Here is a 25,135-nt window from a genome sequence, read left to right as displayed (position 1 = left end):
ACGGGTTTAGCGCTTCCCCTTTATAATAATAATGATAATGTAAATCTGTCTTTACCTTCGTCAGTACCAGGACCACTGTCTTCCCCAGGTGCACTGTCTTGCCCTGGTGCACTGTCTTGCCCTGGTGCACTGTCTTGCCCTGGTGCACTGTCTTGCCCTGGTGCACTGTCTTGCCCTGGTGCACTGTCTTGCCCTGGTGCACTGTCTTGCCCTGGTGCACTGTCTTGCCCTGGTGCACTGTCTTGCCCTGGTGCACTGTCTTGCCCTGGTGCACTGTCTTGCCCTGGTGCACTGTCTTGCCCTGGTGCACTGTCTTGCCCTGGTGCACTGTCTTGCCCTGGTGCACTGTCTTGCCCTGGTGCACTGTCTTGCCCTGGTGCACTGTCTTGCCCTGGTGCACTGTCTTGCCCTGGTGCACTGTCTTGCCCTGGTGCACTGTCTTGCCCTGGTGCACTGTCTTGCCCTGGTGCACTGTCTTGCCCTGGTGCACTGTCTTGCCCTGGTGCACTGTCTTGCCCTGGTGCACTGTCTTGCCCTGGTGCACTGTCTTGCCCTGGTGCACTGTCTTGCCCTGGTGCACTGTCTTGCCCTGGTGCACTGTCTTGCCCTGGTGCACTGTCTTGCCCTGGTGCACTGTCTTGCCCTGGTGCACTGTCTTGCCCTGGTGCACTGTCTTGCCCTGGTGCACTGTCTTGCCCTGGTGCACTGTCTTGCCCTGGTGCACTGTCTTGCCCTGGTGCACTGTCTTGCCCTGGTGCACTGTCTTGCCCTGGTGCACTGTCTTGCCCTGGTGCACTGTCTTGCCCTGGTGCACTGTCTTGCCCTGGTGCACTGTCTTGCCCTGGTGCACTGTCTTGCCCTGGTGCACTGTCTTGCCCTGGTGCACTGTCTTGCCCTGGTGCACTGTCTTGCCCTGGTGCACTGTCTTGCCCTGGTGCACTGTCTTGCCCTGGTGCACTGTCTTGCCCTGGTGCACTGTCTTGCCCTGGTGCACTGTCTTGCCCTGGTGCACTGTCTTGCCCTGGTGCACTGTCTTGCCCTGGTGCACTGTCTTCCCCTGGTGCACTGTCTTGCATTTCTGTATCCTTATAGGTACTGTCTTCCAAGCCAGCACCAGTACCAGGGTTTTGTCGTTGTTTTGCATATATATATATGTCGTGCCGAATAGATAAAACTGGTCAATTAGCAAGAACTCATTTAAAATTAAGTCCTTTCTAAAATTTTCTTTTGTACGTTTAAAGATATATTTTTTTCGTTTATGCTAATGCAAAAAATTAATATTTTGTACCAAAAGAACCTCAGAAAACTTACCTGACCTTATTATAGCAATTTAATCTAGCCTAATCCAACTAAATATATTGTAGATAAATTTACAATAATTTAATAAACAAACACACAGAAATTAATATATATATATATATATATATATATATTATATATATATATATATATATATATATATATATATATATATATATATACATCTTAATTCTTGTACTTGTTTATTTCCTCTTATCTCCATGGGGGACTGGAACAAAATTCTGCCTCCGTGAGAGGCGACTAAAATGCCGGGAGCAAGACGCTAGTAACTCCTCCTGTACACATTACTAAATTTATGAAGAAAAACTTTCGTTTTTCTTTTTAGGTCACCCTGCCTTTGTGGGAGACTGCCGGTGTATTGATATAAAATATATATATAACTATGTGTGTATATAATCATCACGAACATTAATACTATGACAACAAAAGCAATCTCATCTGTTACAGAAATTTAGTTACTACAGCTCACACATTCAAATTATCCCCTTAATTCTCTAGTAGCACGAATGTCTAAGTTATTCCCCCACATTTCAGAGATAATCAGGTAACACTCCCATAATTACCTTCAGCATGATGTCGATGATAATTGTGTTAACGTCTTCAAGAAGTAAATATGGCCTGGAAGCGAGGCTTTGAATCTCGATAGACGGGTTTTTTGACGTTTGTGGTGTGGGTTGTGCATGTGTAGGTGTATGTGTGTCAGCAGTAGGTGTATGTGTAGCGGCTATGTGTGTGTGTACGTGTGTCAGCAGTGGCTAGTGCGTGTGGGGTAGGAGTTGGAGGGTAGCAGAGGTCTGACTCAAGAAGTAATCAGGGTAATCACTGCAATTTAGTGACACCGCGTCGGCAGAAGTATGATTGAAACTAGCGAAGGGCTTATCAGTGTGTGTGTGTGTGTGTGTCTCTCTCTCTCTCTCTCTCTCTCTCTCTCTCTCTCTCTCTCTCTCTCTGTCTCTCTCTCTCTCTCTCTCTCTCTCTCTCTCAGGCGACAAATAATTTTAAGCATCTCTTTTACCAACATGCACACTATGTACGTATTGAGGACATTATTAAGGCTGTGTATCAACACAAACACAGAGAAACATAAGCAACACACAGGTGCAACAGCTGGATATCCATACTGTTGAACTGTTGCACACATGTCTTATCAACCTGTCAGGATTTCGTACCATTTTCAACATAGAGAAAATTAATTTCTCAGATGCTGGAGGAGTGACGGGATGCAGCATCACACAACACGGGAAGATAAGGAAACCTATTACGCTGAATAATAACCCATGTGGAGACAAAAACCTCGGAAGATTAATTGATCTGTATATTTCGACCCCTTTCAGGGATCCTCTTCCTTCCAGCTAGTGTAGTATCGCCTGAGGAGGGTCGCTATTTAGACTGAAAATACTAGTTATTTATATATATATATATATATACATATATAACAATAACACTGCGACTAGCCAAGGAGTCAAACCCATGCTGCTTTGGCCCGCCTGATGGTGGACGAAAACTCATTACACCTTAATCATCGCCTACCATGAGGCAATCCAAAGCAACATGGGTTCGACTCCTTGGCTAGTCGCAGTATTGTTATTGATCAATATCACATGTTCGTGGGTACAATAATATATATATATATATATATATATATATATATATATATATATATATATATATATATATATATATATATATATATATATATATGTATATATGTGTATATATATATATATATATATATATATATATATATATATATATATATATATATATATATATATATATATATATATATATATATATTCATATGTCATGCCGAATAGGCAGAACTTGCGATCTTGGCTTAAATAGCAACGTTCAACTTGCCATATAGGACAAGTGAAAATTTGTGTATGCAATAATTTCGCCAAAATCATTTTGAACCTAACGAAAAAAATATATTTCGCTGTGTTTGTTTAGTATTAAATTATTATCAACAAATCTAAAATATATTCAGTTGGGTTAGGCTAAAATAAATTGTTCTTGTTATAATAAGGTTAGGTAAGTTTTCTAAGTTCCTTTTAGTGCAAAATTATAAATTTTTACATCATCAATAATAAAAAAAATATATCTCTAAACGTATAAAAGAAAATTTTAGAAAGGACTTAATTTTAAATGAGTTCTTGCTAATTGACCAGTTTTACATATTCGGCACTATATATATATATTATATATATATATATATATATATATATATATATATATATATATATATATATATATATATATATATATATATATATATATATATATATATATAGGCGCAAGAAAGGAACAAAATAGTTGACGAAACCAAATGATTTTAAATCTTATCATAGATACAGGCTGCAACGACTGTTTGCTTAATGATTCTTAAGATTACCAGTTTGTTATCAGTAAAGATAACATAGCCAGCGAAAGTTACACCAGATAGTTGAAAGCCTGTGATAACTCGAGTATTATACACGATAACACTGAGAAGGCCAAGATTACACCCAATACCCACCGTGATAACATCTCGGTAACAATGGAACAATGAGATTAAACATTAATCTCTGCCCAATGGAAAGTGAGTTAAATACTATAGCATAAAATATACGACATTTATGTTTGGCAATTATACTCTATATCAAATTATTTTTAAATGGGCACATACAGCTTATTTAACTTGCATGATGCGATAAGATAGATTATATAATAAATTTTAGCTTCAATGGTGAGGCTGTTCCCCCCCAAGTACGCAACAGTGACCCGCGCGACGTCACGCGACCACCGCTCAAAATTCCCGTCAAATATCACGTGTTGCTTCCAGTCCGCTGTCGACAGAACCACGTAGGTTCTATTCTACGTGCGTTATTTTTTTTGTTCATCCCACTGACAAAGGGAGAGTGGGGCGAGGAGAAAGAGGAGAGGACAATCGACATCGGTCCTGGCACGTGTAGCTTGGGTCAGACGAGAGGCGGGGACTGATAACCTCATCACGCTCCTTACCAATTTTTTTCTGAACATTATTATTATTAGTAGTAGTAGTAGTAGTAGTAGTAGTAGTAATATAGTATTAGAAGTAGTACTGGCAGTAGTAGTTCTGGTATTTTGTTATTAGTAGTATTTTATTTTATTAATAATATTATTATTATTAATTGAGACACTTGGGCAATGTTTGGGAGTCTTTACTGAAGATTTGCACCTCAGGGGATATACTCGGTATGATACTCATCCAAAATCCTTCTCCTTGATTGAGGTTTGCAGCCTGACCCTTGAGACTGTACTTCGTCTGCGTCTTCATCCTTCCCCAAGCTTCATAACTTTGGTGGGGTTAAACTCCAGAAGCCATTTGTCAGACCAGACTTGTAACCTGTCGTGATGCATTTGTAGTCTTTCCTGGTCCTCGTCCGCTTGTATTCTCCTCATTAGTTTCACGTCGTCTGTAAACAAGGACACTTCTAACTATCCCTTCTGATTTGTCATTCATGTATACAACAGCACCGGCACTAGAACTGACCCTTGTGGAACCCCGTGTGTGTGTGTGTGTGTTTTACAAGACTTGTCATACCACCACCACTATCCCGAAAATCACCACTACCACTGCCCCAAACACCACCACTAGTCCCACCAACATCCCTGTAACCACAACTACCATGGTGCACACCACCGCTCCCACCACCACCATCCCACTATCAAAACACAACACATCTCAAGCTGTGTAATCATCCTCTGCCACTGCTCACCCAATCTTCCATTACCATTTACTCATTAATTCCGTATTTACCCATTCTTCCACACAGACCACCTCGCGAGAAGGTAGACATAAGTAAATTGACGACCAATTCATTACAAGTAAGATAATCCCCTTTCCCCACAGACAATATCCCTCCCCAGACAATACCCCTCCCCAGACAATACCCCTCCCCAGACAATACCCCTCCCCAGACAATACCCCTCCCCAGACAATACCCCTCCCCAGACAATACCCCTCCCCACACAGTACCCCTCCCCACACAATACCCCTCCCCAAACAATACCCCTCCCCCACACAATATTCCCTCCCTCCCGGCCATAAACAATAAAAATGGCTGCCATCAGAAGGCCAATCAGATCCCGCTGTGAGTTAACGGCGAGTAAATATCTCTCAAATTTCCCATCTCTGTGTCTCTCCCGTGCCGAGCTCCTGGTAAGAGATAACAAAACCATCGGCTAAATTTAAGCTCACCGTGCATAATTTTACGGTCTATTATATGTACATAATTTTTTATGCAACGACTGCAATAAACACTTAATTGTTATAGGCAGACATTGGTGATAAATTATGTAGATTTAGCGTAGAAACAAGGGAAGGTATATACAGAGAAAGTTTGTTTCTTTGTGGTGCATTGATATGTATAAATGGCTTGTGAGGTCAGGACATACCAGGCTGACGAAGTTTTGAGGCGTTTGTGGTGAAGTGTCACTTGGGAACCTTGCCAGTCTTTGTTCGAATCCTGCTGACTACGATCTCTCTCTCTCTCTCTCTCTCTCTCTCTCTCTCTCTCTCTCTCTCTCTCACTCACTCACTCACTCACTCACTCACTCACTCACTCACTCACTCACTCACTCACTCACACACACACACACACACACACACACACACACACATATATTTTATTTATTTATTAACACATCGCCGTCTCCCACCAAGGCAGGGTGACCCGAAAAAGAGAGGCTTTAATCATCATTCACTCCATCACTGTCTTGCCAGAAGCTTGCTTTACACTACAGTTATAAAACTGTAACATTAACACCCGTCCTTCAGAGTGCAGACATTGTACTTCCCATCTCCATTCACAAATTTTCGCTTACCTTATTCGGCAAGAAGAGCATTGCTATTTAAGCCAAAATCGAAAGTTTTACTTGTTCGAGACGACATATATATATATATATATATATATATATATATATATATATATATATATATATATATATATATATATATATATATATATATATATATATATATAATGTAATACGGTGGGGTACCTCAAGGAGAGGTTTTGGGCCCCATCTTATAAACTATCGAATTTTCAATATTTTAATAAGGCAGTGTAAAAAATTTAGTTTGGCAGATTTAAGGTAAATTAGGCAAAGTAAGATAAATTTTATCGGAATATTTTATTCTGAGATGCTAAACAGGATGAAATTAAATTATATTAACTATGTTGAAAGATAACTATCGTCTGAACTTTTCAAAATAATTATTGACATTAATTTTGGAAGTGTCATGGAAGATTTTATATACTACGAAGTCTTGCTGTCAGTATATAAATGTTGAGACTTCATTTTAATCCGTGTTATAGAGATTATGGTATTCTTGAGCGGTGGTGAACAGGTTATATGCAGTCTTAATGACCCTCGAGTAGTAGATAGGTTTCAAACCTCATTAAGTAACCAACCAACCATTATATATTATAATATTATATTATATTATAATAATAAGGTAAAAGGACCCCAATGGAAATAAGTCACTCTGTCTGACTTTTTTGGGTTATCCCAGGTTCTCTACACATATGCTGCTATGTATGATAATTCTATGTAACTGTATTGTGTATACCTGAATAAATTTACTTACTTACTTACTTACTTACGCTGTATACCTGATTGAAAATCTGAAGTTTCAATTTATTCTGAAAGGTATGTGGAAGGATAACACGGTGAAAGCCCGTAGTAAGGTCAGAGAGACGGAGGGGGGTGGGGTAAAAGGTCAGGTCAAGTCACGGAGGGGTCAGGCACAGCTCCTCCAGCTCTCACAGACTCTGTCATGTCGAATCCTACAGAGCAACATTCCAAACATGACTTCTAGCCCCGGCTTTGTTGATGTAGATACCTGCCTCTGCCGTCATCCGGCTGCCTTGACCGTACTTTCAACTTTCACTGGGTTCTTAGTCGCTCTTCTCTCGATGATGGCCCAGGATGAGCCGAAAGACTTGGACCTGCCTCGCATGGGCCAGAAGGCCTGTTGCAGTGTTCCTTCTTATAATTTCCTCTGAAATTTTATTTGTGGATGAGATAATGATAATAGTAATTGTAATATAATTGTAATTATTATTATTATTATCCAGTGACACAGTACAGTGAACGATCCAGTGACGCAGTACAGTGAACGATCCAGTGACAGTACAGTGAACGATCCAGTGACACAGTACAGTGAACGATCCAGTGACACAGTACAGTGAACGATCCAGTGACACAGTACAGTGAACGATCCAGTGACGCAGTACAGTGAATGATCCAGTGACACAGTACAGTGAATGATCCAGTGACACAGTACAGTGAACGATCCAGTGACACAGTACAGTGAATGATCCAGTGACACAGTACAGTGAACGATCCAGTGACACAGTACAGTGGACGATCCAGTGACACAGTACAGTGGACGATCCAGTGACACAGTACAGTGGACGATCCAGTGACACAGTACAGTGGACGATCCAGTGACACAGTACAGTGAACGATCCAGTGACACAGTACAGTGGACGATCCAGTGACACAGTACAGTGGACGATCCAGTGACACAGTACAGTGGACGATCCAGTGACACAGTACAGTGGACGATCCAGTGACACAGTACAGTGGACGATCCAGTGACACAGTACAGTGGACGATCCAGTGACACAGTACAGTGGACGATCCAGTGACACAGTACAGTGGACGATCCAGTGACGCAGTACAGTGAACGATCCAGTGACGAAGTACAGTGAACGATCCAGTGACGAAGTACAGTGAACGATCCAGTGACGCAGTACAGTGAACGATCCAGTGACGCAGTACAGTGAACGATCCAGTGACACAGTACAGTGAACGATCCAGTGACACAGTACAGTGAACGATCCAGTGACGCAGTACAGTGAACGATCCAGTGACACAGTACATTGAACGATCCAGTGACGCAGTACAGTGAACGATCCAGTGACACAGTACATTGAACGATCCAGTGACGCAGTACAGTGAACGATCCAGTGACGCAGTACAGTGAACGATCCAGTGACAGTACAGTGAACGATCCAGTGACACAGTACAGTGGACGATCCAGTGACACAGTACAGTGAACGATCCAGTGACGCAGTACAGTGAACGATCCAGTGACACTTTACAGTGAACGATCCAGTGACACAGTACAGTGAACGATCCAGTGACGCAGTACAGTGGACGATCCAGTGACACAGTACAGTGGACGATCCAGTGACACAGTACAGTGAACGATCCAGTGACACAGTACAGTGAACGATCCAGTGACACAGTACAGTGGACGATCCAGTGACGCAGTACAGTGGACGATCCAGTGACGCAGTACAGTGAACGATCCAGTGACACAGTACAGTGGACGATCCAGTGACGCAGTACAGTGAACGATCCAGTGACACAGTACAGTGAACGATCCAGTGACACAGTACAGTGGACGATCCAGTGACGCAGTACAGTGAACGATCCAGTGACACAGTACAGTGGACGATCCAGTGACGCAGTACAGTGAACGATCCAGTGACACAGTACAGTGGACGATCCAGTGACGCAGTACAGTGAACGATCCAGTGACGCAGTACAGTGAACGATCCAGTGACACAGTACAGTGGACGATCCAGTGACGCAGTACAGTGAACGATCCAGTGACAGTACAGTGAACGATCCAGTGACACAGTACAGTGAACGATCCAGTGACGCAGTACAGTGGACGATCCAGTGACGCAGTACAGTGAACGATCCAGTGACACAGTACAGTGGACGATCCAGTGACGCAGTACAGTGAACGATCCAGTGACGAAGTACAGTGAACGATCCAGTGACGAAGTACAGTGAACGATCCAGTGACGCAGTACAGTGAACGATCCAGTGACGCAGTACAGTGAACGATCCAGTGACGCAGTACAGTGAACGATCCAGTGACGCAGTACAGTGAACGATCCAGTGACACAGTACAGTGAACGATCCAGTGACGCAGTACAGTGAACGATCCAGTGACACAGTACAGTGAACGATCCAGTGACACAGTACAGTGAACGATCCAGTGACACAGTACAGTGAACGATCCAGTGACGCAGTACAGTGAACGATCCAGTGACGCAGTACAGTGAACGATCCAGTGACACAGTACAGTGAACGATCCAGTGACACAGTACAGTGAACGATCCAGTGACACAGTACAGTGAACGATCCAGTGACGCAGTACAGTGAACGATCCAGTGACAGTACAGTGAACGATCCAGTGACACAGTACAGTGAACGATCCAGTGACACAGTACAGTGAACGATCCAGTGACACAGTACAGTGAACGATCCAGTGACACAGTACAGTGAACGATCCAGTGACACAGTACAGTGAACGATCCAGTGACACAGTACAGTGAACGATCCAGTGACACAGTACAGTGAACGATCCAGTGACACAGTACAGTGAACGATCCAGTGACGCAGTACAGTGAACGATCCAGTGACACAGTACAGTGAACGATCCAGTGACACAGTACAGTGAACGATCCAGTGACACAGTACAGTGAACGATCCAGTGACGCAGTACAGTGAACGATCCAGTGACGCAGTACAGTGAACGATCCAGTGACGCAGTACAGCGAACGATCCAGTGACGCAGTACAGTGAACGATCCAGTGACACAGTATAGTGAACGATCCAGTGACGCAGTACAGTGAACGATCCAGTGACACAGTACAGTGAACGATCCAGTGACGCAGTACAGTGAACGATCCAGTGACGCAGTACAGTGAACGATCCAGTGACGCAGTACAGTGAACGATCCAGTGACGCAGTACAGTGAACGATCCAGTGACGCAGTACAGTGAACGATCCAGTGACACAGTACAGTGAACGATCCAGTGACGCAGTACAGTGAACGATCCAGTGACAGTACAGTGAACGATCCAGTGACACAGTACAGTGAACGATCCAGTGACACAGTACAGTGAACGATCCAGTGACGCAGTACAGTGAACGATCCAGTGACACAGTACAGTGAACGATCCAGTGACGCAGTACAGTGAACGATCCAGTGACACAGTACAGTGAACGATCCAGTGACGCAATACAGTGAACGATCCAGTGACAGTACAGTGAACGATCCAGTGACACAGTACAGTGAACGATCCAGTGACACAGTACAGTGAACGATCCAGTGACACAGTACAGTGACACAGTACAGTGATACACTACAGTGATACACTACAGTGATACACTACAGCCCTCAAGAGTCAGCAGTTACAGTTCAACTCCTCCGACAGACGTAGGAACTAGAACCCGACCCTGGCAAGCAGTGAAAATATTTATGCATGGTAATGTAAATAATCCATATCAAGCGCTAAACCCACGTGGGTCATTCATCGCAACACGTGGTAGTGATTTCTGTAAGTTCCTCATAAGGTGACTCGGGACCGCAAACCCAGAATATAGTAAGAATATCAGTGTTGCTTCCACAGACAGCAACACTCACATCCTCCTAGTGTTTCTGCAGTAGAAACACAAACAGCAACACTCCCAGTATTCGTGATATTAGTGTTTGTGTGAGTGTTGCTCCTGCAGACAAACACACAGCCAGTCATCAACACTACCAGCATCCGTGACGTTTGTGAGTGTTTCTGCAGTAGAAACACAGCCAGCAACACTCCCAGTGTTTGTGATATTAGTGTTTCTGTGAGTGTTGCTCCTGCAGACAAACACACAGCCAGTCAGCAACACTCCCAGCATCCGTGACGTTTGTTAGTGTTTCTGCAGTAGAAACACAGCCAGCAACACTCCCAGTGTTTGTGATATTAGTGTTTCTGTGAGTGTTGCTCCTGCAGACAAACACACAGCCAGTCAGCAACACTCCCAGCATCCGTGACGTTTGTGAGTGTTGCTGCAGTAGACAGCACACTCACAGCCTCCTCTTTACTCGAGTTTCAAGGTTGATCCTTCGTCTGCTAAGCGCGAATTATTATTATTATAATCAAGGGGGAAGCGCTAAACCCGGAAGATTATACAGCGCCTGGGGGGGGGGGATGTGGAAGGCATTCAGGCTTAATTCGGGGAACTGGAGCACAGATCCAATTCCCTAAATCAAGAGCCCCTCACCAACATCAAGGAACCTTCCTTGAGGGGCTAAGCGCGAAGCAGACGCGCTTGTGGTGAGCCACAAACAGACTCGCTCCATCACAACCCTTCGTCTTCCATCTTGATAATCAATGTTAAAACGTTGGTTTGAAAAAAGGACAGAGAGAGATAATAATTTTGTTTTTCATTAAATAAAGATTAAAAAAATTAAAGTTATCTGTGTAACATTTGCCACAATGGCGATACTATGTATAATACAAAGGTACCTCACACGCTGCCTGGAGTCGGAGGTGCTGGTCCTTCTGGACCACGTCTTGCAGGACTGTAATAAAGTTGGTAGAAATACCGACAATATGTAAAGTAAAAGGACACAAGTGCAACTAATGTGACATTTATTGTGGCAACGTTTCGCTCTCCAGGAGCTTTATCAAGCCATTACAAACAATACATGGACACAGAGGGTATATAAAGGCTCAGAGTGAGGTGAATACTAGTGAGGTACCATTTCGATGTTCACTAGTGGTAGTAGTAGTAGTAGTGGTAGTGGTAGTGACAAAAGTAATACAATATGGTAGAGCAATTAATTCGTACATGAGTAAAAGGATATAAAAGCTTTTATATCCTTTTACTCATGTACGAATTAATTGCTCTACCATATTGTATTACTTTTGTCACTACCACTACCACTACTACTACTACTACCACTAGTGAACATCGAAATGGTACCTCACTAGTATTCACCTCACTCTGAGCCTTTATATACCCTCTGTGTCCATGTATTGTTTGTAATGGCTTGATAAAGCTCCTGGAGAGCGAAACGTTGCCACAATAAATGTCACATTAGTTGCACTTGTGTCCTTTTACTTTACATCTTGCAGGACTCCAGCTTCACTGTGAGAATGTTCGGCTACCTACCCTTCGTTCACTGGTACGGCACAGTGCCGGGTAATATGTTCACTGGTACGACACAGTGCCGGGTAATATGTTCACTGGTACGGCACAGTGCCGGGTAATATGTTCACTGGTACGGCACAGTGCCGGGTAATATGTTCACTGGTACGGCACAGTGCCGGGTAATATGTTCACTGGTACGGCACAGTGCCGGGTAATATGTTCACTGGTACGGCACAGTGCCGGGTAATATGTTCACTGGTACGGCACAGTGCCGGGTAATATGTTCACTGGTACGGCACAGTGCCGGGTAATATGTTCACTGGTACGGCACAGTGCCGGGTAATATGTTCACTGGTACGGCACAGTGCCGGGTAATATGTTCACTGGTACGGCACAGTGCCGGGTAATATGTTCACTGGTACGGCACAGTGCCGGGTAATATGTTCACTGGTACGGCACAGTGCCGGGTAATATGTTCACTGGTACGGCACAGTGCCGGGTAATATGTTCACTGGTACGGCACAGTGCCGGGTAATATGTTCACTGGTACGGCACAGTGCCGGGTAATATGTTCACTGGTACGGCACAGTGCCGGGTAATATGTTCACTGGTACGGCACAGTGCCGGGTAATATGTTCACTGGTACGGCACAGTGCCGGGTAATATGTTCACTGGTACGGCACAGTGCCGGGTAATATGTTCACTGGTACGGCACAGTGCCGGGTAATATGTTCACTGGTACGGCACAGTGCCGGGTAATATGTTCACTGGTACGGCACAGTGCCGGGTAATATGTTCACTGGTACGGCACAGTGCCGGGTAATATGTTCACTGGTACGGCACAGTGCCGGGTAATATGTTCACTGGTACGGCACAGTGCCGGGTAATATGTTCACTGGTACGGCACAGTGCCGGGTAATATGTTCACTGGTACGGCACAGTGCCGGGGAATATGTTCACTGGTACGGCACAGTGCCGGGTAATATGTTCACTGGTACGGCACAGTGCCGGGTAATATGTTCACTGGTACGGCACAGTGCCGGGTAATATGTTCACTGGTACGGCACAGTGCCGGGTAATATGTTCACTGGTACGGCACAGTGCCGGGTAATATGTTCACTGGTACGGCACAGTGCCGGGTAATATGTTCACTGGTACGGCACAGTGCCGGGTAATATGTTCACTGGTACGGCACAGTGCCGGGTAATATGTTCACTGGTACGGCACAGTGCCGGGTAATATGTTCACTGGTACGACACAGTGCCGGGTAATATGTTCACTGGTACGGCACAGTGCCGGGTAATATGTTCACTGGTACGGCACAGTGCCGGGTAATATGTTCACTGGTACGGCACAGTGCCGGGTAATATGTTCACTGGTACGACACAGTGCCGGGTAATATGTTCACTGGTACGGCACAGTGCCGGGTAATATGTTCACTGGTACGGCACAGTGCCGGGTAATATGTTCACTGGTACGGCACAGTGCCGGGTAATATGTTCACTGGTACGGCACAGGGCCGGGTAATCTGTTCACTGGTACGGCACAGTGCCGGGTAATATGTTCACTGGTACGACACAGTGCCGGGTAATATGTTCACTGGTACGGCACAGTGCCGGGTAATATGTTCACTGGTACGGCACAGTGCCGGGTAATATGTTCACTGGTACGGCACAGTGCCGGGTAATATGTTCACTGGTACGGCACAGTGCCGGGTAATATGTTCACTGGTACGGCACAATGCCGGGTAATATGTTCACTGGTACGGCACAGTGCCGGGTAATATGTTCACTGGTACGGCACAGTGCCGGGTAATATGTTCACTGGTACGGCACAGTGCCGGGTAATATGTTCACTGGTACGGCACAGTGCCGGGTAATATGTTCACTGGTACGGCACAGTGCCGGGTAATATGTTCACTGGTACGGCACAGTGCCGGGTAATATGTTCACTGGTACGGCACAGTGCCGGGTAATATGTTCACTGGTACGGCACAGTGCCGGGTAATATGTTCACTGGTACGGCACAGTGCCGGGTAATATGTTCACTGGTACGACACAGTGCCGGGTAATATGTTCACTGGTACGGCACAATGCCGTGTTAAATGTTCACTGGTACGGCACAACACCGTGTATAAAACGTTCATGGTGTGGCAAAACGCCGTGTGAAAAATGTTTCATTATTTTTTCAATTTTCTTACTTTAGTACACCATGAGGAAATTTTTTTTCCGTTTTCCTTATTTTTCCACGGTATATAACTTTCCGTTTTCCTTATTTTTGTTGTATATTGTGTATTTATGTTCGTTTTTTACTCTAATCCTAATTTTTAAAGGGGTGGACTGGTAAGCCAGTGGAAGGTCTCGATCAAATGACCAAAAGCTCCAGTTGCGGGTCATCATATGACTAAGACCCGCGTCAGGAAACACTTGTCCTGTTTCCTGAGAATCCTTACCTAACCTGTCTGTTTCCACTGTTTTAAATTATTATTATTATTAATTATTATTATTATTATTATTACTATTATTATTATTATTAGTGTAAAAGTGAGTTGTGCCTTTAATTATTCGTGTTGGTTATAGACATTGTTTACCAACTTAATAGTGATTACCATACAGATGTTGGCCAGGATGATAGTGGCTGTGGTGATGCTGGTACTGCAGGCTGTGATGATGCTGGTACTGCAGGCTGTGGTGATGCTGGTACTGCAGGCTGTGCTCTGTCAGGGCTTTTTCTGGGGCTCCACAGATGCCCTACAGCTATGCCCTGACACCTGCACCTGCCCCACACAGCTGGTGCCTGCCAGCAGGAGCGGCATAGACTGCCATGATGCTAATATCACCCACTTGCCAGGTGAGTAGTTGACTTCATGTATCAAACACGTGTAGCGCCAGTGATATACCTCTAACTTGTACCGAGAGTTTTCCTGTTCTAGATGCCCGGCCAAGAGTCAGGCTTCATTGTTATTCTCTTCCACGAAATACACTGCAGATTATAGCGGTTTTTTGTACCTAACAGTGTTTCATTACATTTAAACTGTACTATTTTTGTAACGCATAAAAATAAATATTTGAATTTGACTGCCTGATCAACCAGACTCTTGATGTCTGCCCGCTAGCAACATGTCATAGACTTTTTCTCACAGACAACATTTCGCCCATACACAAGCTTAATAAAGACTTAATAAAATACTTTTTAGTGCGTTTTGTATATTAAATTATTATTGCAAGTATGAGGGAGTGTTAAATCCGTAAGGGTCATCCAGCGTCTGGAGAATGAGAGGTATTTTTAAATTCTTGTGGGAGAATGAGAGGTATTTTTTAAGTCTAATGGGAGAAAGGAGAGGATAGTTTGAGAATCAGGGCATAAATTCATTGTTCTCCCCCGCCCCTCACTCTAGCCACCTCAGTTATCCTGAGAGATGGTAATTCCCAGGTGATAGTAACTCCAGTTCTGTTGGAAGGAAACCTTTGAGGCTGTCGTAGCTGATGAACCTTTACTGAAATGCTTGGTGATAGTTTCACTGTCCTACTGGAGTCTCCCAGCTCAAGCTGACGCTACTGGAGTCTCCCAGCTCAAGCTGACGCTACTGGAGTCTTCCAGCTCAGGCTGACACTACTGGAGTCTCCCAGCTCAAGCTGACGCTACTGGAGTCTCCCAGCTCAAGCTGACGCTACTGGAGTCTTCCAGCTCAGGCTGACACTACTGGAGTCTCCCAGCTCAGGCTGACGCTACTGGAGTTTCCCAGCTCAAGCTGACGCTACTGGAGCCTCCCAGCTCAAGCTGACGCTACTGGAGTCTTCCAGCTCAGGCTGACGCTATTGGAGTCTCCCAGCTCAGGCTGACGCTACTGGAGTCTTCCAGCTCAGGCTGACGCTATTGGAGTCTCCCAGCTCAGGCTGACACTACTGTAGTCTCCCACCTCAGGCTGACACTACTGGAGTGTCCCAGCAGTAAATATGTACCTGATTGTTAGTCTCCTCACAACTGTCGCACATGTTTACCTAGCAGTAAATAGATTCTTGAAGCTGTTTCCTTCGCACATGTTCGCTCAGCAGTAAGGTCAATCTTGTGTTTTAATCATCTTCGAAGGCTGTCTGAGAATATTTTCTCGTTCCTTCTGTCAAAAATCAATGATTTTGTACAGGTTTAAACACTTCATACTAAGACATACGATATGTGTGTGTGTGTGTGTGTGTGTGTCTGTCTGTGTGTGTGTGTGTGTGTGTGTGTGTGTGTGTGTGTGTGTGTGTGTCTGTGCGTGTCTGTGTGTGTGTCTGTGTGTGTGTCTGTGTGTCTGTGTGTGTGTCTGTGTGTGTGTCTGTGTGTGTGTGTGTGTGTGTGTGTGTGTCTGTGTCTGTGTGTGTGTCTGTGTGTGTGTCTGTGTGTGTGTGTGTCTGTGTCAGAAATGACACAATTTATACTTGCCGATTTTCTGAACCATTTATCTACAAGTTGATAAATTAGACACATGTGCAACACTTGGGTATCTATTGAGGAACGTTTCGCCACGCAGTAGCTTCATCAGTTTTAAAGAAGACTGGTTGAATAATAAAATGGTATAAAATACCGACAGGTTGTTAGGTAAGACACATATGCAACAGTTAGGTATCTTTATTTCGAAACGTTTCGCCTACACAGTAGGCTTCTTCAGTCGAGTACAGAAAAGTTGATAGAAGCAGAAGATACTAGAAGACGATGTAATCAGTCCATCACCCTTAAAGTTTTGAGGTGGTCAGTCCCTCAGTCTAGAGAAGAGCATTGTTCCATGGAATGAAACAATATGGAGATGAAGTGACAGGAAGGAGCCTTTTATAGCGCCAGGAGGTGAGACGTAGGTCACTAGGAGAGGTAAGAACTCAGATGTTGGGAGGACAGGTCCCTCTCAAATCCAGCCGTTCTCACTAGTAGAGGTTGTCGAAGTTGATTGTAGGTCTGTACCAAGATACCCTTGTGTTGCTGTGTCAGTGTGAGAACGGCTGGATTTGAGAGGGACCTGTCCTCAAAACATCTGAGTTCTTACCTCTTCTAGTGACCTACGTCTCACCTCCTGGCGCTATAAAAGGCTCCATCCTGTCACTTCATCTCCATATTGTTTCATTCCATGGAACAATGCTCTTCTCCAGACTGAGGGACTGACCACCTCAAAACTTTAAGGGTGATGGACTGATTACATCGTCTTCTAGTATCTTCTGCTTCTATCAACTTTTCTGTACTCGACTGAAGAAGCCTACTGTGTAGGCGAAACGTTTCGAAATAAAGATACCTAACTGTTGCATATGTCTTACCTAACAAAGAAGACTGGTGAAGATCAGGAGGTATTTGAGGTAATCAGTCCCTCATCCTGGAGTCGATGAAATCAGACCATCGGATGATTACATCGACTCCAGTCTGAGGGACTTATTATCTCAAACTCCTCCTGATCCTTCACCAGTTTTATATGCTTAGGACTGATGAAGCCACTGCGTGCCGAAATGAGAACACGCATGTCGTTACTCACATCTGAGTGGCTTCTTGCGTTTATCTTGATGCGTAAATGCGTTGAAAAATCCTGCCTAACAAGCGTATATGGTCACACATGGTACGAACATCTCTACAGATCTCCAGACCAACTGTGGAGAAGATTTCACCCGAGTACACCTGAAATTCTCTCGCTTCAGTGAGTCAGTCGTCATCCGACTTTTTCCACTAATCTGCAGTTCACTGCCGTCCATGGAAGTCAGGTCGAAAAGAAATGGATTTTCTATTTCTGTGCAACACCGACGTCTACCAAGGAGAGGTATCGGTCTTGGAAATAATGGATCAACTGCAGGAAATGCTCGCTGATTTTAATCGCGATTGATATTCCTTCTTCTGCACCAACAGCTTCATCAAGCAAAGAAAAGTTAGCAACATGTGTTTTCTCAACGCGCTTAATGCGACTTTGAAGTTTCCTGACGAAGGCCACGTCCTGGCGTGGCCACGTTCATCCCTGATCCTTGCAGAGACGTGTTACCTTGTTCACCTGCCTTAAATATACGCATTGAGGAAAAGGAACCTTTAATTGCTACGACGTTTCTCCTTTAGGTACTCCATGAAACCTTAGGTGAGCGAAACATATTGGTAATAAACGTCTTTTGCTAACTGTGGTTTTCTTATCGCTTGTCGGCTGTGCTATACTTCAACCGCTCGTTCAGGTATGTAAACACATCAACCGTACACGCCAGAGAAAGACTGAGTTCTGTTGTCGAAGCGACCAACTGTGTTGAAACATCGAAGAGACTGCATCATTTCCTTCCGCAGTTCGTACATACGAGTAAACATTCTGCCCTAAGAGACCCTTTCCCCTTTCTCACGTCCCTGTGAAAAAGAATACCTTGGTCGGTTCCAGTGTCTTTGCAAAAGACTCAGGAAATGGGATAATTCAGTCTTCTAGGAAAATTCTTTCAGCTCACGACAAAAAAACAGGAATCTTTTAGATTAGCTGTCTGGGTCTTTGCTGTAAGTGCATGATGGTACAAAATACACTTGAAAATTAAGACACATACGTAAAAGTTAGGTATATTGTAGATACGTTTCGCCTACACGGTAGGTTTCTTCAGAGGCATCAGATGTAGTACCGAAATATTCACTAAATTGGTATAACTAAGATCATAATTTTTAAAGGGGTGGACCGGTAAGCCAGTGGAAGACCTCGGTCACATGACCAGAAGCTCCAACGGCGGGTCACAGTCTAAGACCAGCGTCCGGAAACACTTGTACTGTTTCCTAATAAACAAAACCAACCCCAAGATCCTGTCATTACTAGGGTGGACCATCCACCATGGTTGAATAGCATGCTTCTATACTTTGTCACGTCAGCCAATCAGTCGAGTTAGCCCTCGACGCCATCAAATTACCCAAACAGGACTGGTAAGCTATTGTACGTCACCGTCATGGGAGCCAATCAGAGATGGGTAAACCCTCCACGTCACCATCATAAGAACCAATCAGGATGAAACAGGGGGTGGGAGGTCGGAGAGGGGAAGGGGGCCAAGATGAATGAGGGGACATCAGGTGTTGCGGCAGACAGCCCAGATTACTCTGAGGGGAAGCGAGGGCATTAAAGAGTTAAGAGGGTTAACCAGGCCTGTAAACTGAGAGGAAGGAGGGGAAAACTTGCACGTAAGTATGTTTCAGATAGATGAGGGGAGTGTAAATAAGTGCCAGATAGATTAAGGGAGAGTAAATGTGTGCTGGATAGATGAAGGGGGAGTAAATATGTGCTGGATAGATGAAGGGGGAGTAAATATGTGCTGGATAGATGAAGGGAGAGTAAATATATGTTAGACAGATCGAGGAAAGAAAATAGACACCAGACAGATGACGGAAGCGTAAGTGCCAAATAGATGAGGGAAGTGTAAATAGGTACCAGGTGGAAGGATTTAATCAACCGGAATCCCCTGGACAATTGCTCCTTGTTGCCCCTGCCTTAAATCCAGCCCAGGATAGATGAGGGCCGATGTAAATCCCACTTGCAGCGTCTCGTGTAAACTCGTTCATCTGTTCCCCCGGATGCTGAGAAATATCTCCCTGACATTGTTTTGAAACTATGAAGCCCAAACGAGAAAATAAAAAATTGAGGAGGGAACTTTTGCCAATTAAATGAGTTTTATTGCTGGATAATGGAAATAAGACGAACGTAAGGCAATTAGGAGGACAGGAGGAAGGGAAGATAGAGCTAATTATTGGACGCATTCTTGAGTGGAGAACGTATGGGGGAGGGGTAAACAAGGACAGACGGGGAGGGGGGATCTAACTGAAGCCTCCCCCTCGGTGCGTAGTTGGTTCAACGCTTTACCAGTACAGTGGAAACCACGGTGGGGTTTGAATCCATGGCGAGTGAGTCGTAAAACTCCAGGTCAGTGCGTTAACCACTGGGCCAGCTGGCTATAATAAGATTCATCCAACTAAGTACATGTATATTTGTACACCATAGGGAAGTTAGCATGGGCCACCACTGTGACCAAAAATGCAAGTTTTTACAAATGAATCTCCTGCCAGGGAGGCAGTGACGAACTCTAGCTCATGTCCCCTCAAAACAGTCATCATGATTCACGAAATCGTAATAACATGATGTTATCGTGTCATTTCGCCCCCCTGAGATTTCATCAAGTACCTAGAGGCGAAACGTCGTAATAATAAAAGGCTCCTTTTCCTCAATGCGCCTTAAGGCAGGTGAACAAGGTAACACGTCTCTGCAAGGATCAGGGATGAACGTGGCCACGCCAGGACGTGGCCTTCGTCAGGAAACTTCAAAGTCGCATTAAGCGCGTTGAGAAAACACATGTCGCTAACTTTTCTTTGCTTGATGAAGCTGTTGGTGCAGAAGAAGGAATATCAATCGCGATTAAAATCAGCGAGCATTTCCTGCAGTTGATCCATTATTTCCAAGACCGATACCTCTCCTTGGTAGACGTCGGTGTTGCACAGAAATAGAAAATCCATTTCTTTTCGACCTGACTTCCATGGACGGCAGTGAACTGCAGATTAGTGGAAAAAATCGGATGACGACTGACTCACTGAAGCGAGAGAATTTCAGGTGTACTCGGGTGAAATCTTCTCCACAGTTGGTCTGGAGATCTGTAGAGATGTTCGTACCATGTGTGACCATATACGCTTGTTAGGCAGGATTTTTCAACGCATTTACGCATCAAGATAAACGCAAGAAGCCACTCAGATGTGAGTAACGACATGCGTGTTCTCATTTCAGAGAAAGCTTCTCGTTTTAGTCATTGAAGAATAATAACAGAAACACAAGGAGCACAAAGTACAAATAACAATTTAATATATATATATATATATATATATATATATATATATATATATATATATATATATATATATATATATATATATATATATATATATATAATTATATCGTATTTTTTAATACGAAGTGTTTAAAAGTGTTCAAAGTCTTAGATTTTTAAAAAAAGGAGCGGGAAAATATTCTCAGACAGCCTACAAAGATGATTAAGAAACACCATTACTGCTGAGCCAACAGGTGCAAAGAAACTAGCTTCAGGAATCTATTTACTTCTAGGTAAACAGGTGCAACAGGTGTAATGAGACTACCAGGTACATATTTGCGGCTATGTAAACAGGGACAGCATATGCTAGAAGACTAACAGCCAGGTACATATTTACTGCTAGGTAAACAGGGACATCAAATGGAAGGAGACTTGCCCGTGTGAATCGACCCACCCCGGGACTGACACCGGGTCCGGTCGAATCTGAGCCAGTTCCACTACCACTAAGCAAATAGTCACTTCAGAACATGCGGAAAACACAGCATTTCCGAGTCGAGAAACACTGACATGCAGCAACGAAGAATTTCCTCTTCCGAAAATACTGTCAAAATTCTCTCGTTCCCCGCCGACAGTTCGTCCGACATTTTCAGAATTACTGTAAGTCTATAAATCTTCCAGTCTTCTTGTCTTACCCTCTTACGTGTGTTGATATTAGTTGTAGATCACGTGACTATCTCTCTCGTTCTCCCTCTCTCCTGCAACTCACACAAAGGCCAGCGATAACCTTAACATATCGAAATTCAATCGTTGAGTTGTGTTAATGTGTGCAGGGGGCGAACCCCAGGGAAATATCCCCACGACAGGCAGGGAGAAGAATGAGGCAGGGGAGAAAGTGGGGCTCTGTTATAGGGGGTGTAAGAGAGAGAGAGAGAGAGAGAGAGAGAGAGAGAGAGAGAGAGAGAGAGAGAGAGAGCTCATAAGATAAGGAACTTTTTGGAGTTTACACCGAGGCTGTCTGCTGTAATCTAGATTAAGTATTGTTTACTCTTAAGGTGTTCAAGGCAATGATAGTAAAGCAGAAGGCTCTCATCCCCTCCTTTAACTCTCTCCGGTCACTGCCAGGAATGATGAGGGAAAACCTCATACCATACTAGAAAAGTAGTATGAAATTTACGAGAGAGACGACAGGGGATGGCAGACGTGAGCTACAACTCTCTCGACTCATTGTAACTTTTCTGTTGTAACTATGACTCACAAAATCGTACTAACACGATTGCAAAGACAGGGAACGGGTGGGGTTTAAACCATGGTAAGTGAGTCCTGAAATTCAGTCGTGTGCTTTCAAGACCAGTTTCGTGTGTACTAGTTACCACTCTCAGAACTGTGTGTACCAGTTACCACTTTCAGAACTGTGTGTACCAGTTACCACTTTCAGAACTGTGTGTACCAGTTACCACTCTCAGAACTGTGTGTACCAGTTACCACTTTCAGAACTGTGTGTACCAGTTACCACTCTCAGAACTGTGTGTACCAGTTACCACTCTCAGAACTGTGTGTACCAGTTACCACTCTCAGAACTGTGTGTGCCAGTTACCACTCTCAGAACTGTGTGTACCAGTTACCACTCTCAGAATTGTGTGTGCCAGTTACCACTCTCAGAACTGTGTGTGCCAGTTACCACTCTCAGAACTGTGTGTACCAGTTACCACTCTCAGAACTGTGTGTGCCAGTTACCACTCTCAGAACTGTGTGTACCAGTTACCACTCTCAGAACTGTGTGTACCAGTTACCACTCTCAGAACTGTGTGTACCAGTTACCACTCTCAGAACTGTGTGTACCAGTTACCACTCTCAGAACTGTGTGTACCAGTTACCACTCTCAGAACTGTGTGTACCAGTTACCACTCTCAGAACTGTGTGTACCAGTTACCACTCTCAGAACTGTGTGTACCAGTTACCACTCTCAGAACTGTGTGTACCAGTTACCACTCTCAGAACTGTGTGTACCAGTTACCACTCTCAGAACTGTGTGTACCAGTTACCACTCTCAGAACTGTGTGTACCAGTTACCACTCTCAGAACTGTGTGTACCAGTTACCACTCTCAGAACTGTGTGTACCAGTTACCACTCTCAGAACTGTGTGTACCAGTTACCACTCTCAGAACTGTGTGTACCAGTTACCACTCTCAGAACTGTGTGTACCAGTTACCACTCTCAGAACTGTGTGTACCAGTTACCACTCTCAGAACTGTGTGTACCAGTTACCACTCTCAGAACTGTGTGTACCAGTTACCACTCTCAGAACTGTGTGTACCAGTTACCACTCTCAGAACTGTGTGTACCAGTTACCACTCTCAGAACTGTGTGTGCCAGTTACCACTCTCAGAACTGTGTGTGCCAGTTACCACTCTCAGAACTGTGTGTACCAGTTACCACTCTCAGAACTGTGTGTACCAGTTACCACTCTCAGAACTGTGTGTACCAGTTACCACTCTCAGAACTGTGTGTACCAGTTACCACTCTCAGAACTGTGTGTACCAGTTACCACTCTCAGAACTGTGTGTACCAGTTACCACTCTCAGAACTGTGTGTACCAGTTACCACTCTCAGAACTGTGTGTACCAGTTACCACTCTCAGAACTGTGTGTACCAGTTACCACTCTCAGAACTGTGTGTACCAGTTACCACTCTCAGAACTGTGTGTACCAGTTACCACTCTCAGAACTGTGTGTACCAGTTACCACTCTCAGAACTGTGTGTACCAGTTACCACTCTCAGAACTGTGTGTACCAGTTACCACTCTCAGAACTGTGTGTACCAGTTACCACTCTCAGAACTGTGTGTACCAGTTACCACTCTCAGAACTGTGTGTACCAGTTACCACTCTCAGAACTGTGTGTACCAGTTACCACTCTCAGAACTGTGTGTACCAGTTACCACTCTCAGAACTGTGTGTACCAGTTACCACTCTCAGAACTGTGTGTACCAGTTACCACTCTCAGAACTGTGTGTACCAGTTACCACTCTCAGAACTGTGTGTACCAGTTACCACTCTCAGAACTGTGTGTACCAGTTACCACTCTCAGAACTGTGTGTACCAGTTACCACTCTCAGAACTGTGTGTACCAGTTACCACTCTCAGAACTGTGTGTACCAGTTACCACTCTCAGAACTGTGTGTACCAGTTACCACTCTCAGAACTGTGTGTACCAGTTACCACTCTCAGAACTGTGTGTACCAGTTACCACTCTCAGAACTGTGTGTACCAGTTACCACTCTCAGAACTGTGTGTACCAGTTACCACTCTCAGAACTGTGTGTACCAGTTACCACTCTCAGAACTGTGTGTACCAGTTACCACTCTCAGAACTGTGTGTACCAGTTACCACTCTCAGAACTGTGTGTACCAGTTACCACTCTCAGAACTGTGTGTACCAGTTACCACTCTCAGAACTGTGTGTACCAGTTACCACTCTCAGAACTGTGTGTACCAGTTACCACTCTCAGAACTGTGTGTACCAGTTACCACTCTGAGAACTGTGTGTACCAGTTACCACTCTCAGAACTGTGTGTACCAGTTACCACTCTGAGAACTGTGTGTACCAGTTACCACTCTGAGAACTGTGTGTACCAGTTACCACTCTGAGAACTGTGTGTACCAGTTACCACTCTCAGAACTGTGTGTACCAGTTACCACTCCGAGAACTGTGTGTACCAGTTACCACTCCCAGAACTGTGTGTACCAGTTACCACTCCCAGAACTGTGTGTACCAGTTACCACTCTCAGAACTGTGTGTGCCAGTTACCACTCTCAGAACTGTGTGTACCAGTTACCACTCTCAGAACTGTGTGTACCAGTTACCACTCTCAGAACTGTGTGTAACCTCCAGGTAACCTCCAGGTAACCAGGTAACCAGTTACCACTCTCAGAACTGTGCGTACCAGTTACCACTCTCAGAACTGTGTGTAACCTCCAGGTAACCTCCAGGTAACCAGGTAACCAGTTACCACTCTCAGAACTGTGTGTACCAGTTACCACTCCCAGAACTGTGTGTACCAGTTACCACTCCCAG

At 44.5% G+C, this 25,135-nt stretch overlaps 1 long non-coding RNA gene across 1 annotated transcript in view; it reads left to right on the top strand.

The window, feature by feature from the left end:
* The window catches only part of LOC138855172 (uncharacterized), a 71,231-nt gene that overhangs the window by 28,774 nt on the left and 17,322 nt on the right, over positions 1–25,135 (top strand). Inside the window, exon 2 of the long non-coding RNA XR_011394354.1 lies at positions 14,910–15,144. This is a non-coding gene — a long non-coding RNA (uncharacterized lncRNA). The remainder of the gene's footprint in view (positions 1–14,909; positions 15,145–25,135) is intronic.

This window comes from Cherax quadricarinatus, chromosome 84 (assembly GCF_038502225.1).
Source record: "Cherax quadricarinatus isolate ZL_2023a chromosome 84, ASM3850222v1, whole genome shotgun sequence".
Taxonomy (NCBI): domain Eukaryota; kingdom Metazoa; phylum Arthropoda; class Malacostraca; order Decapoda; family Parastacidae; genus Cherax; species Cherax quadricarinatus.
Note: the sequence above shows the minus strand (reverse complement) of the source record. Positions and strands in the feature narration are given on the sequence as shown.